General features: G+C 34.2%; 1 long non-coding RNA gene across 1 annotated transcript in view; it reads right to left on the bottom strand.

The window, feature by feature from the left end:
- Nucleotides 1-12,758: 12,758 nt before the first annotated feature.
- The window catches only part of LOC127154609 (uncharacterized), a 7,169-nt gene continuing 3,771 nt past the window's right edge, over nt 12,759-16,156 (bottom strand). The window contains exons 3-5 of the long non-coding RNA XR_007825498.1: nt 16,014-16,156; nt 14,615-14,732; nt 12,759-12,902 (exon numbers count right to left, since the gene is read on the bottom strand). The exon at nt 16,014-16,156 is cut by the window's right edge and continues 52 nt beyond it. This is a non-coding gene — a long non-coding RNA (uncharacterized LOC127154609). The remainder of the gene's footprint in view (nt 12,903-14,614; nt 14,733-16,013) is intronic.

The following is a 16,156-nucleotide window of genomic DNA, read 5'->3' as shown; positions in this document are numbered from 1 at the left end:
AGCCCTGAAAAGGATGCAAAAAATTGTTTTCTTACACTGTATATTAACTTTTGAAGATTTAAAATATAGTACGTCTAATATGAAGTACTTTATAAGGATTTTAAAGCTTGATTATGGAAAGAAGCACACAGTGCAGTTCTCAAAAATGTGAAAAAATATTTTTCAGAGGAAATAAAGTCAAGAATATCATACTGAACAATATGAGGATGCGAAAATTACAAAAGAAATGTCATTTTGGGTCAACTCCTCCCTGTATTTATAGGCTGTAAAATAATCATGCAAGAATAAAGTATAAATTACCTTATAATTTACAGTGAAAATCTATATTATACCAAACAATAAGTAAAATATTGTTATTTGTTTTGTTAGTCAAAATTGCAAACTTTATTTAATTCTTAATTTTTTTACTTAAAGTAAATCAATGTTCTCCGAAGTGCCTGTGTGTTGCTTTACTTTTTATTATATTTATTTAAATGTGACCCTGGACCACAAAACTAGTCATAAAGGTCAATTTTTTTAAATTGAGGTTTATACATCATCTAAAGGCTGAATAAATAAGTCCACTGATGTATGGTTTGTTAGAATAGGACAATATTTGGGCAAGACACAACTATTTAAAAATCTGGACTCTGAGGGTGCAAAAAACCTAAATATTGAGAAAATCACCATTAAAGTTGTCCAAATGAAGTTCGGTAGGAACAATACAAAATATCTTCATGGAACATGATCTTTAGTTAATATCCTAATGATTTTTGGCATAAAAGAAAAATCATTAATTTTGAGCCTTATTGTTGGCTATTGCTACAAATACACTTGTGCTACATAAGACTGGTTTTGTGGTCAGGGTCACAAATAGTTAAGTTTTATAATCAAGGTTTTCTATGTTATAGTTTATGTTATTTAGTTTATGTCAGGGGTGCCCAACCCTGTTCCTGGAGATCGACGTTCCTGCAGAGTTTAGTTCCAACCCTAATCAAACACACCTGTCTGTAATTATCCAGCGCAAAAAAGTATATGAATTGTATTATTTTTATGAAAATAACCAATCGTTTTACTAGATAAGACCCTTCTTCCTTGGCTGGGATCGTTTGAAGCCGCATTTAAACTGCATTTTGGAGGTTCAAAATCGGGGCACCATATCAGTCCATTATATGGAGAAAAATCCTGAAATGTTTTCCTCAAAAAATATAATTTCTTTATGACTGAAGAGCAAAAACATGAACATCTTGGATGACAAAGGGCCGAGTACATTATCTGTAAATTGTTGTTCTGGAAGTGGACTAACTACATAGTGCTTAATAACAATACCTAATACAAAATGGGACCTAATTTTTGACAGTGATGTAGATATTTAAGCGTACTGACATTAGATACAATGATGATTTGTACAGGGCCTAAAAATTGCTTTCAGCAGTTTGGACCTTGGCTGCCCACTAGCAGTTTCCATTCGTGCCGTATGTGTCATGGAGTTGGTCTGAAATGACATCTGAATGAAGAGGCTAACTGTCAGAGCTCATATGAGCTAGCGCTCTGTCACAGTGAAGCTAAGGTCATATCTCTTGTCCCGCAGCTTCAGCCTTTGTGCTTGTGATTAAATATGACAGATTTTGGACACTAAAGCAGACGGTAACTGAAGTTACTATGAAAAAGTTAAGCAAAAATTTTGTTAAAAAAAAATAAATCACCTAAAAATAAACATTTGCTGAAAATGTATGCACCCTCAGACCATCGAAGATGTAGATGAGTTTGCTTCCTCATCAGAACAGATTTGGAAAAATGTAGCATTACGTCACTTGCTCACCAATGGATCTTCTGCAATGAATGGGTGCCGTCAGAATGAGAGTCCAAACAGCTGATAAAAACATCACAATAATCCACAAGTAATCCACACCACTCCAGTCCATCAATTAACATCTTGTGTAGAGAAATGTTGCATGTTTGTAAGAAATAAATCCATCCATATAGTTTAACACGGAATGTCGCAGAATTTGTCAAAGTTTGGACTAATTAATCAAAAGTAGGTTGTTGCACTTGAATCAAATTCGATATGGACTATTTTATTATATTATATTTTTTATTATATTATTTCTATTATATTTGTAAATATCTAAATAAAGGCATAAAATAAAATAAAAAATCAAAAAAAAAATTAAATGGAAAAAACGGAATTTGGAAAAAAAACTGAATTTGGGAAAAAATAAAACAGATTTCATAGGGCCCTAATTTTGATGTGAGGAAAACAGGGAATGGACATTTTCACTGGAGGAAGTGTTATTATGGATTATAGATTGATTTTTATGCCAGAACAGGTTGTTAAAATGTCTTAATGGTGAATTTGTTACTTATTACACATATCTTTTCACTTCACAAGATGTTAATTGGACTGGAGTGGTGTGGATTAGTTGTGTATTACTGTGATGTTTTTATCAGCGGTTTGGACTGTCATTCTGACGGCACCCATTCACTGCACAGGATCTATTGGTGAGCAAGTGATGTAATGCTACATTCCTCCAGATCTGTTGCCATGAAGAAACAAACTCACCTACATCTTGGATGGTGTGATGGTAAGTACATTTTCATCAAATTTTCATTGTTGAGTGAACGATTCCATTAATTTTGAGCAGTATATCTACTGTTTCATCATTTAAAATCTGACAAATTACTTTTTGGAAAGGTTTTGCTTTGTACAATCCATAAAGACACAATTGGTGGTATTCACTTTTCATTAGTGTTAGCAGCACAAACGATGCAGAGTGAATTATGGGCTGAAGTTTAATATTACATTAACATTTAGAGTTTCTCCAAATCCTTTCAAGCACATAAGTCTTGGAGCTGCTCTGCACTCTAAAAGCAGTTCCCATGCTTTCTTCCTGTCGGTTCCTGGCTAATAAGAGCTCAAAGCCATCTGCGGAGGTGAACCTGAGCCATACAGTACACCTCATCACATCGGCCACAATGGCTTTCCTTTTCCACTGGCCTGGACAGAGTAAGCCAGTGGAAACGGGCCCTGGGAGACTTGTTTAAGACAGTGGATTTCAGTCTGGAAGCCAAGGTTTCAATAGCTGCATCTGTGTTTCGGGTTAAGCAGATTTGACCTATTCTTCTTTTTATGACTTTCCAAATGGAACATTCATATCCGCGAGTGCTCGGGTTCAGTGCGTGTCCTCTACTTGTCCTCTTGATTCAGGACACAAACTAATCTTTGAGATACGCATCCCAACAGTGAGATAACATGAGATGAAAACAAAAGCGCCGCTGGAATTAATTGTTTGACTCATTGGACTTTTTTTCAGGTTAGATTCCCATCAATGGTCTGTAATATAAATATATGTAATATATAATATAGATGAATAATCCCTACTGCAATCATTCCTTGTCTAACAGCTCTCATGAATGAATGAATATATTATTATATAGTGTTTTAATATGGTCTCTGATTTAAACTGATCACACTACTGTTCAAATGTTGGGGGTAGTATTTTTTTATTTATTTATTTTTTAAATAATACTTTTATTTATCAGGTACACATTTAATTAATCAAAAGTGGCAGTTTTTAATGCTATTTTCAAATAAAAGCTGTTCTTCCTGAAAAAAGTCTCAGTTTCCACAAAAGTATTAAGCAGCACAACTGTTTGATAATAATAAGAAATGTTTCTTGAGCATCAAATCATCATATTAGAATGATTTCTGAAGGATCATGTGACATTAAAGACTGAAGTAATTCAGCTTTGATAGCAGGAATAAATTATTATTATAGTTATTTGAAATTGTAATAATATTTCACAATATCACAGTTTCTACTGTACTTTTTATCAAATAAATGTAGCTTTGATAAGCATAAAAGACTTTCAAAAACATTAAAAAATCTTACAGACCCCGTACAGTAGTGTAGTGTATATTTGATTGTTTCTGTGAATAATTTACATTTCTTTAATATTATTCCATTATTAATGTATGTTTATCTATTGTCAAATTTCCAATGATTATAATCTATTATCTAAACTAAATAAGTGTGTTAGTAAATTTTATACAAGCAATTTATTTTATATAAGCAACTATAGTTAGCCCTCATGTTCTGACAATAAGAACATTATACTGTATGTGTGTATATCAAATCATTCACTTGTCAGAGTAAAAAAGTTACTTGCCTTTTTTTTGGCATAAATGTAATCCATTCTGAAGCAATATTCTCATCACTGCTATATGAGGTCTTACTTTAATCAGCATATTTGTCATATTTGCCTTAAATTGATTTCTAGGACACTTTTTTAACTTTATGATATTTTACAATATTTTCCTAACCTTACTAAATGTACTTGTCATCATTCACGTCAAATTCTTACATTTTATCAAAACATTCGTTTAGAATAATTAGACTCTGTATGGTTACCATTCAAATGAAATCAGTATCAACAAACTCCACCTTAGAGCTGAAGATCTTTGCCCGAACCTGACGAAACCCGACAGGACCCAACAGGACCCGACGGTTTCGGTCGGGTTCAGGTTTAATTTATATAATTTTACACGGGCTTGGGAGGGGCTCGGGCTTGCGCGGTAAATGAGAGGTCACGTGATGCATTTCGATTAGCGCAAGAAAGATGCAAAAATGGATGCTGAGGAGGTGAAATAGAGCCTTGCCTCTGGTGATTAGGTTTTGTATAAATGATTCATTCTTAACAAAAGGCAAAAGAGCTGTGTGCTTGCGCACATTTAAATAATGTCGGCCTGTAAACGGGTTCGGGCTTTTAAAAAGCTGTCAATATACTTGTCGGGCTCGGGCCCTGTCGGGCCTAACTTTTAAGGCCCGATTACAGCTCTACTCCATCTTTCCACTGCAGAGGAAACACTGAAGCTGAAGCAAATTTAACAAGATTACATTAACTCAAAATATTTTCATTTCAGCTTATTGATGTTTATACAGATTCAAAGACTCCTGAGGCACTGCACAAAGGAACAAAATATATCCAACACAATAAATCAGTGAAAATAATTTTAATAAAGCTCAAGAAGTTTTCAGTTCACACATCCGGCTACATTCACACTAGTGCATGCTCATTTTAAAATGCATACCTCAGACAGAATCATAATTTTTATTAATTTTCCAGTAATTTATTGACAAGCACTAGCACCTTCCAGCGCTGTCTGCCGGTATGTATAACGTTATATGCCTTCTCTCTTCTGCAATCACTGTTCTGACTCAGAGGACACAACATATTTCAACATGCAAACGGAAGTTATTACAAACACTCGCTGTTTTTTTAAAATGAGTTTTGAGTAGAAGTGGAATATAAATGTTATTTATTGTCTTAAGTAGCATCATGCTACAGTGTTCATGAATGATCACATAATGCACACTTTCGGGCGTGTAGTATTGACAGAGATCTTTTCTGAAATGGATGAGGTCAGTATGGATGAGGATTGGTTTAATTTTTTAAACAAAAATGCCCCAGTGTAAACTGCTGCAGGCTTATTGGCACACTGACGTTGACGAGATTAAGCCCCTTAGGTATCGAAGTTTGGTACCGAACAACAAGAGGTTTATCGATACTCGATGGTATCGAGGCATTTCGGTCGGTGCCTAAAAAGTATCAAACTCGATACCCAGCCCTACAAGTGAGTTAATATTAACTACTTTATAGAACTACTATTGTATAAAATCAATGTAACATTTGCAATCGTGCTGGTGCTTGGCCATGTGATGTTGCTTATATCATATGTAATATACAATATTTATCTTTTTTTCTACTGCAGTATGTTTGTTTACGTGTGTTTCTTTGTGTGTGCTGTTGCACATATTGGTTTTGATTATTCCGTGAATCAGATCAACTGCATGAGTCTCAACTGACGCAACCTTGATCTGTCCGTCTGTCATCAGTCACCGTTTACACTGAAATAAAATCTGAATCATTCTCAAAGTTTTGGTGCTGCCCTAGTTATTGTTTGTTATTGATGTTTTAATCAGGTTACTTGTCCAGCAAGTAAAATTCTTTTCCAATTGCCCCTTCACAAAATCCACTTGTCCCGGGAAGCGGGCAGGTAGGCAAGCAGGCAAGCGGGCAAGCGGGCAAGCGGGCAAGCGTTAATGTCGAGCCCTGCAATGTAAAACTGAGGAGAAATGCATTACAGTATAGCAGGAGATTTCAGGCCTGTGTGAAAAATATGAAAGGAGGCACAAGGATGGAAATGTTTCTAGCAGAAAGTAAACTTTCATTGCTCTCCGCTGCGGTCAAAAAGAGGCCACTTCCACTATGACACACACACACTTTGTGCCATCTATTCCTAGAATCACACAGAGATTCATTACAACACAATAAATACACACTAACCATATATAGACATACACAGTCACAACAGAATATTAATAATACAAACAAACTCGGGTGCTTCTGCATAAAACACACACTCACATACATACTGCTTGTCCACACACACACAGTGTCTTCACACTGTAGCTGGTCTGTCAGATCATTTAGCTCTTTTATGAGAAGAGGCAGAGTTTTGGCTAACCACAGCATCCCTGATTTGCAGCTTTCTGGCTTATTCCCAAGATCTCAGCTTACATATCATAATACTCCATTTCAAACCTACAGCACCCAGTGTAGTCTTCTCTTACAGTGTGTGTCTTTATATAATACTAAACAATATAGTCGTAAATGTGTCCATGTCTCACCACGGAGCAAAAACTGTATTACGTAAAATGAGAAAAAAGTTCAACTGGAATAAATCATTTTTACAGTCAAATTATGATTTTATGTGACATTTAAGATTTAAGTTCAACTTGAAGTTAATCTTTGGATTTTCCATATGACTATGCAAGACCTAATTTTTTATGGACAATTAAGCCATACAGCATGGTATGTGAACAATAAATATCTCCATAATATAATATAATATAATATAATATAATATAATATAATATAATATAATATAATATAATATTAAGTTTGGTTTGGTTTGGTTTGGTTTGTTGATGCCATGTTTTCAGATTTAAATTTATTTTTTTTTAAATAAAATTTAAAATGTGATTTTACAAAATCCACGTTTGCTGTGCTTGTTTGCAAAGCTTAACAATTTGGCCACGATTTTGTGATTATATAACAATGTGGCCATATAATAATAATTAGTAGTAGTAGTAGTAGTAGTAGTAGTAGTAGCAGAAAATTAAAATTAAAGTAAATTAAATTAAATTAAATTAAATTAAATTAAATTAAAAAGGACAAAATAAAACAAAAAAATCTTTACTGTGATATTTCACTGTAAAATGATGCACTTAAGAAAATTAGTAGTAATAATTATTAGTAGTATTAGTAGTAGTATTTGAAAATGTAAAATAAATTAAATTAAATTAAAATAATAAAAAATAAAATAAAATAAATCACTACTGTGATATTTCACTTTAAAATAATGCACTTAAGAAAAATATTGTAGTTGTTATTAAAAATGACCAAAAAAACTCACTACTGTAAATTTCACTGTAAAATTATGCATTTAAGAAAAAAATATTTTATTTTATTATTATTATTATTATTATTATTATTATTATTATTTGTATTAATTCCATTAAACAATACAAAAAAAAAACACTACTTTAATATTTCACTGTAAAATGATGCATTTAAGAAAATTTGTAGTAGTAATTAGTAGTAGTAGTAATAATATTTTTAAAAAATTCAAATAAATTAAATTAAAATAAAAAATACAAAATAAAACAAAAAACCACTACTGTATTATTTCGGTGTAAAATTATGCATTTAAGAAAAAATTGTTATTATTATTAATGCCATTAAAAATACAAAATAAAACCAAAAAATCACTACTGTAAAATTTCACTGTAAAACGATGCATTTGATAAAATTTTTAGTAATAATTAGTAGTACTAGTAGTAATATTTGAACATTTCAAATAAATTAAAATAAAATAAAAATTACAAAATAAAACAAAAAAACACGACTGTAATATTTCACTGTAAAATGATGCACTTAGGAAAATAATAATAATTATTATTATTATTATTATTATTATTATTATTAATGCCATTATAAATTACAAAATAAAACAAAAAAAGACTGTAATAATATTTCACTGTAAAATTATGCATTTAAGAAAAGTATTATCATTCTTTTTCTTATTATTATTACCATTAAAATCATTATTAATTACTTATTAATGAATTATATTTCAGTGTAAAAGGATGCATCTGAGAAAAATATAATAATAATAATCATCATCATCATTTTAATTTACAAGTGTAAAATTACAAAGTTAATATTTACAGCTTAATATGTCTTAATATGTCTAAATTAATTTCATTTTTTTAAACAATAAACAGAAAACTGCAAGTAGCCCCTGTAACACTTTGACAGTGTTACATTGAAACATCTTCCATCAAGCTTTCAATGAGCACTGCTGCTCATAAAACACACAGAAACAGATGCACTAAACACACACACACATACATGTACGCAACAACCCTCATTATCAACAGTAATACAACTCAGTTTACATTCATGTAGCGTGCTGAAGCCGGAAGTGGGCAGCCCCGTTCTGATGAGTATCAGTGTTAATTATCAGTGACCAATATAGGCCGCAGCTGCACAGAAGTTTTCTCCTATTACACACCGACTTCCCCGGAGTCACTGAGCGCTTCGAATCAGAGGAGAGCCAGCTGACGGACTGAGACAGGGATTCACTGTACCTTTCCAAGGATAACTTCACTGCCACATATAGATTTTGTCCTTGTTCTCTCTCTCTCTCCACCTATTTTGTTTCCTTATAAAGTACGTCTCTTCTGCTGCACAGGCTTTTTCTTATTGTTTTATTTTCATTAGTTTCCCTCACTTGATGTGATGGATTAAGCTTATAGTACTGAAGGCTTGGGGGAATAGAAAAGGAGTGGGAAGAGAGGCTGTAGACGGGTAGTTTTGCCCTACATGGTATGGAATGTCAGGATACCTCACACACTCTTCAGGGGTTCATTAAGGGCGGACAGCATGATCGCTTCACCAAACTCAGCTCCGCCTGACAGAGCCTCACCATCTGTATGCATGAGCAGAAGTGACAGGAAAACATTTATCCTGATAAAAGTCTATAATGAGGATATAATTTGAAAATTTAAGGATAATAGATTACTTTAGAACTGATTTTCTACTAGGCAAGAGTTTTCATAATATACAGACTACACAGAACTATGCAGCAGCGCCATCTAGGGGTGCAATAACTACTTTTTTTTTTTTTTTAGAAACGAAATACCAAAGGGTCAAGGTTATTACTGACATTCATGGGAAATACTAAAATTAGAAGACGTCTTATTAAGTCTATGACTCATTTCTGTCAAATTTAAGAGGCAAACACTGAATACACAAGTATGTGCACTTGAAGCACAGGGATGGAAAAGTCTAGAGCTTTCTGGCTTTCTGTTTCTGTTGTGCTGGTCAGGTTTGGAGATGTCTTGAATTTAACCAGTTGTTTGTTGTCAACTAGTAGTTTGGATGCAGCATCATACAAAAGCAAGCAGTTTTATTTACTGACCCCATTGTAGAAATTCTCTATTCAAAATCAGACATGATTATTCCAAACTTTAAAGAGGTCATCGGATGCAAAGTTCACTTTTTCATGTTGTTTGAACATTAATGTGTGTTGGCAGTGTATGTACAAATCTACCCTATAATGATAAAAATCCATGCAGTGGTTTTTAATTAATCTGTAAAAATAATATTCACTTTTTTAAATCGAGCCATTCTCAGATGCCTGTGGCGTCACACCGACAGAGGCCGCTCCCACGATAGTTGATTGACATGAGCGTTTTACCTCAGATCAGCTGTAACAGTCTGACCTCCATTGTTTCGATGCTGGAGCAGGGATGTAAGTTAGACAAGAATATCTCAGATTGAGCGATTGAGGTGTTGTGTTGTTAGATGTAATAATGAACATAGTGGTCGTCATTTACTCCCGACATCTGAGCCACTGAAGATGCAGTGGATTACATTTGTTTGTAAAGTGAATGCGCCTCCCGATCTACATATATCCGTCTATGTTCGCGCAAATCATTCGTGATCCAGCTTCACTTAAAGCAGAAGTGAGTATAAGGGGTTTTTTTTATAAATCTTTGCGATCGCCTTTCCTAATAATGTGCTAGTTAGCAAGTTTAGCAACTAAACATGGCTAAATGCAGCTAAAGTAAACAGGCTCATCACTCCACAGAGAGCAGAGAGGGGCGGGGCGAGCAGAGCTCATTTGCATTTAAAGCAGCCTCAACCAGAATGAGATAATTTTTGCAGAGCTGATTTTAACAGGGTAAAAAGGGTGTTGTTTTACACAACCACTGAGAATTTTTATTAAGACCCTAAAGAATCATATCAACTTGTGGAAAATGGGCATCCGATGACCCCTTTAAAAATATACTTAAGTGAAAGTACAAAAGTATCCATGTTTAGTTTTGTCTAAGTGAGTGAAAGTACAATAGAACATGAGCAAGGTCAATATCACTGTAGGGTGCCTTATGGTGTCCTGTACAATGTATAAATAACTCATTTGCCATGATAACTTAACATAAAAATGACTATGAAAGGGTGTGTTATATTATATTTAGAACAAAAGCATTACTTGGCTCTTTAGATACATTTTCTAGATTTTTTTTAAGTTTTGTGTAGGAGGATGTTATTTTGCTGTCCAATACACTGCTCAATAAATTTGAAAGAGAGTAGAATATAGTCAAATCATGTTTTGCTATTAATATTTTGTTAAATAAGAGATTACTCAATTTGAGTGTACTGACCATTTGATAATAAAAAAAAACAATATTTTTATTTAATAAAAAAGAAGAGTTTGTCCATGTCCCTTGAATGGTTGTCCACCCTGTCATATTGGGGATCCCACCCCTTTAAGAAAAGGCCATCCCCTTTAGTGACATCAGGACAACAGATTTTGTGTCTCTAGCCAGTGGTTAAAATTTTTACTGGCCCTGCCACAAAAAAAAATAAAATAGTTGCTGTTATCATTGTTTTTGACTCATGGTCATCTTTTATTGTAATAAATAAGCTTATATGACACCAACATTTTACCAATTAAATTGTACAATTCTCGATTCCAATTTTGATACCACAGCAAAACCTACTAGCCTAACAAATATACAGTTCAAACATTTGTTTGTTCAAAAATTCTTTAATTATTATTAATATTTTATTACAAATTAAAAGATGCTTTGGGGAAAAACAGCAGACAGACTGAAAGAATGCAAACTCAGTCTCTGCCAGCAGGTGGCACTTATGGAACAACAGTGATCTTATGTTTCTTTGGTTGCAGCTGTAAACAAAGCAGCCCGGTGCTTATGAACACTACTTTAAATGCATTATACAGAAACAGATGAAAAGAAAATGCCATGTAAACTTTTCTTAAAACAGTCAGTTCCCCTTAGAGATGCATTCATATAAACCCCCGTTTCAATATTTAAAATAATATTTCCAAAATTTTGCGCATTGTGAACCATGATCTTGCTCTGCCTGCTACAGTACTTTTTCCTCTTTGTGTTCATCTTCAGTGTTTCTGACCTCTGCTAACAGATGTTTAAAGAGTTTGTAGTATTTCCACACACATGACATTTTGAAAAATGACTGCATGCAGTTTGTTTGCAAGCCCAGAACAGAGATCGGCTCAAAAAAATGCATCTTAAATATAGATTATTCATTGTTAAAGCTACAAAGTTAATCGTCAAGACGTGTATTTTGACATACATTTGTAGGCTATTTGTCCATCAGAGACACGTCTCTCTGTGATCGCCTGAAATTTTAAATGAACAAGGCTTAAAAATACGTGATAATGATAAACTTTCGAGACGACGTGGCAGTGGCCCGATCGGGCCAGTGACAAATTCGTCAATTGTCCCGAGGGTCTTTCACGCTGGCCCCGGGCCATCGGGCACTCCTTATTGTCTAGCCCTGAAACTGAAACAATAATTCTGATACAATACCTTACACTGTTACACTTTAAATCCATCAGCTGGTGGTTTTATAATTTGACATCTGAATATAGTTTTTAAATAGGCTGATCACTGACTATATTGTTCACAGTCAAGTTCATCCATCTTCAGCAACCCCCATAACCAAAACCTGTCGCTTTAGGTCACAGACTGTGTTGTGGTGACTAATGGGACGTCTCTTCACAAGAACAAATGACCGCAGCCGAGTCCAAATGCAGCTTACATAACAATGAAAGTAAAATTAAAAGTGCCTGTAAAAATTCAGCAATTTGCATGTACAGTAAAAGGGGTAACAAAAAAATTCATAATAAACTATGAAATGAATGAAAACTATATCCTTCTTATTTTTCAACGCAGAAGTAAGCCATTTTCTGTGAATTTGCAAGACTTCCCGTTCATTAGCCGCTGTACGGAAATAACGAGAAAAAATAACAAAGTGCAGTAAACAGTAAAACTGTTTGCACTACAAACCAGTGCATTCATAATTAAGATAATACATTAAAATAATATGGTAAGACACACCAGTTTGCAATATCTAGCAGCAAAACAAGCTGTTTTGTACAGCTAAAAAATAGTCTGAAGTGAATAACAATGGAAGCCAGACACATTAAATTTACAAATTCCCACGCCCACTCTTACAGGAAAAATAAGGTGGAGAGTAAAATGTAGAATTTTTGCCTTCAGGTTTGCTGCAGTAAATGGCGAATTATTGACATGAACATTCTTGTGCTTCTCACGTGAGCAATGAAGGGAAAAAAAAAAAAAAAACATTTGAAACAACAATGAATCAAAAACACACTAGTGGTACCTTAGTGAGCAGGCCGGTCAGCTCAGCGCTGAGATCAAGGTCTTCAGTCAGCTGCAGTGTCAGAGAGGCATCAGAGGAACCGTTAAGGATGTTGTAATTTTCATCTGTCCTTTCAGACTCTGTAATCAACACATAAGACAATAAGCAGTGGGCATACTGTTGATGATGCTTATTCCATGGTCTGTCTGAATACTGGATTCTGATTGGCTGGCAGGTATGCAGTAAAACCATTTAATGCACAGGTAGTTCCAAGTCAGTTTAATCACTGTTCTATATTAATGCGCTGCCTTAATTGATGCACACTAAACAGCACACATCACTTGCACACACACACAGAGAGAGAGGTCGGAGATCACAGATTGCGCCACGCACACACATTAACTTGTCGTCAATGCTTCCCTGTGATTTTTATTAATAAAATAGCCTAGATACTAGATCGCTACATTATATTCCTCAGCAACGAGGTGGTAAAATCGCTGTTTTTAAAGTATTTAACTGTTTGTAGAGACGCACAGACACAGCATGCAGGTAATGCACACAACTGTCATCTTTCTCTCTCTCTCGATAATTATTTGACATAAATGCTATAATTCATTCAAATAAATGTGATCTTACCGCACTATTTCATCTCTGTGCCTGATTTGATGCTGGTAGAATGCTAGAGCTGCATACCGTAACTGACAAAAATAACCATAATTTTTACCCATTTGCGCTGCAAAGAGCAATACTAGTATTAACTTGTCTGTATCTTGACAGATGACCATGGAATAAGTGGGATAATCAACGGCTTGCCATGCATCAAAGGATTTTCAATGCACTTCGTGTCAGGTGGTTCTTTGCCCCAGTGTTGTGCAATTAAAATCCTTTACATATTAATACTTAGTAATCATTCCACATTTTGTCATATCTTAATTAAAGGAGAAGTCCACTTTCAAAACAAAGATTCACATATAATGTACTCCCCCCCTTGTCATCCAAGATGTTCATGTCTGTCTTTCTTCAGTCAAAAAGAAATTATGTTTTTTGAGGAAAACATTTCTGCATTTTTCTCCATATAATGGCCCCAATTTTGAACTTCCAAAATGCAGTTTAAATGTGGTTTCAAACAATCCCAAATGTGGTTGTAAATGATCCCAGCCGGGGAAGAAGGGTCTTATCTAGTGAAAACAATCGATTAACACATTATTTTCATTCACAATTTGAATACTTTTTAATCTCAAACGCTTCTCTTGCCTTGCTCTCCTTGAACTCTGTGTATTGTGGCTCAAGACAGTTAGGGTATGTCAAAAAACTCCAATCGTATTTTGTCCCTCAACTTCAAAAATCATTTCAAAATCATCCTACATCACTGCAGAGGTACCAACCCAGTCTTTGCAAAGTGAATATGCAAAGAAGATCAAACACCCTTAACAAAAAATGTAAAACAGTGATATAAGATGATTTTAAAGTTGAGGGAGAACATGAGATGGGAGTTTTTCGACATGTCATGAACCGGAACAATAACAGTCCAGATTAAAAAGTATATAAATTGTATTATTTTTATGAAAATAACCAATCGTTACGGTAAATAAGACCCTTCTTCCTCGGCTGGGATCATTTACAACCGCATTTGGGATCGTTTGAAGCCGCATTTAAACTGCATTTTGGAAGTTTAAACTCGGGGCACCATATCAGTCCATTATATGGAGAAAAATGCTGTTTTTCCTCAAAAAAACATAATTTCTTTACAACTGAAGAAAGAAAGACATGAAAATCTTGGATGACAAGGAAGTGAGTGCATTATATGTGAATCTTTGTTTTGGAAGTAGACTTCTCTAAGGTGCAGTAGTACCTATGGAGGTGCTGAGACTCTTCAGACTGGGAGTGAAACCACACGCTCCTTTAACTGATGAGAAGCAAAAAGATGACCTTTCAGGTTTGCTTCCTGTTCTTCTTTTCCAGTTTCCTTGCTTGGAGAATGAATGAATGAAGCAATAAATTAATCAAACACATACTACCGCAATTTAAAAAATAAAATAAATAAATAAATAAATAAAATAATCTACAATTTGGACATTTAATTCACACTTAAGTGTCACGGCTTTCAGTCAACAACATACATAATTTCTTAAATTGTCCTTTGAAATATATAGTATTTCAGATTACCTAAAACACAGTAATTTACAGTAATTTACACTATAATTATATTATATTATAGGTGGCAATTGTATGCCACCTATTTAAATATATCTGTAATTGCATATCCATAATGCAGTTGCCGTTTAGTACATGTAAAATTATAATCAAGTACTTTACATATGCTTTAGTATGTTAGGCAACACATTACAATTACTGTACTACAAATGACAATTTTAAAACATAATGATTTAAAATGCTGAACTTTTTTCAACTTTTATAAAAGTGTATATACTTACAATTTTAGGTTTTATATACACTATAAATGACAAGTGCACATTCAATACAATTAAGCACACTAGCAGAACAGCAACGATGTGTCATCAATCGGCCATATTGGCAGCACTGAATGTAAACAAAGCCACTGAACCGAACGAAACTTGCATATTTTGCTGATTACTGCTGCTGAAAATGGTCAATTATTGTTTGGGCTGTACTAATCAGTTGGACCGGGAAAAACATCTGGAGTACTATAGATGCCAAAAGTTATAACAAATCAAGGAGAAGAGTGAAAAAATCTGTTTGAGGAACAAAAGATGTTTGTGGTTGGCCAAACTAAACCAGGATTTCCAGGGCAAGAATCTTAACAACATTCGTGTTTGTTCTTATTGTTTTCAGACAGGCAGATGAAATGTTAGGCTAATATCTTAATTAATACTGCTTGTACATATCTTTACCACCTATTTAGTTTGTCAAAGTATTAAGCCCTTTCCTGCTTACTAAGTCCTTCTCTATAAGATTCAGCAGCCTCCACACGTTTTTCAGTGGTTTAGACAGCATAAAATAATGTAGTCAACAGTATATTAACAGTAAATTAATGCCGTTGTTTACATCCGAGTATCTCCAATATGGTCGCTCATCTGGGTAACTGACCAAACCATGACGTAAGTGCAAACCAATGACGTATTTTGAATCTAATACAATAACATTCATACATTTTCAGGTAGCTAAATACGATTTTAGTCTTTTGTGTATATTTGATAAAGCTGATTATTTTACACCTGCCCCTGTTTTACAGGTGTAAATTGCATGTGGTTGTGCTGTCTTAAGTTCACCTCATCCAGGTGGTCACTTTCGTGTTTCTCAGACTGTTGTTGCTCCCTCAGAGAAGGGCCTGTTTCTGTTGTGTCCTCAGGGACTTTTCTCTGGAGACACTGTCCCTCTGATCTACACGCCTCACCTGTTTGCAGATCCAGTT

Source organism: Labeo rohita, chromosome 23, assembly GCF_022985175.1.
Source record: "Labeo rohita strain BAU-BD-2019 chromosome 23, IGBB_LRoh.1.0, whole genome shotgun sequence".
Lineage (NCBI taxonomy): Eukaryota > Metazoa > Chordata > Actinopteri > Cypriniformes > Cyprinidae > Labeo > Labeo rohita.
The sequence above is the reverse complement of the archived record's forward strand: the minus strand, read 5'-3'. Positions and strand labels throughout refer to the sequence as shown.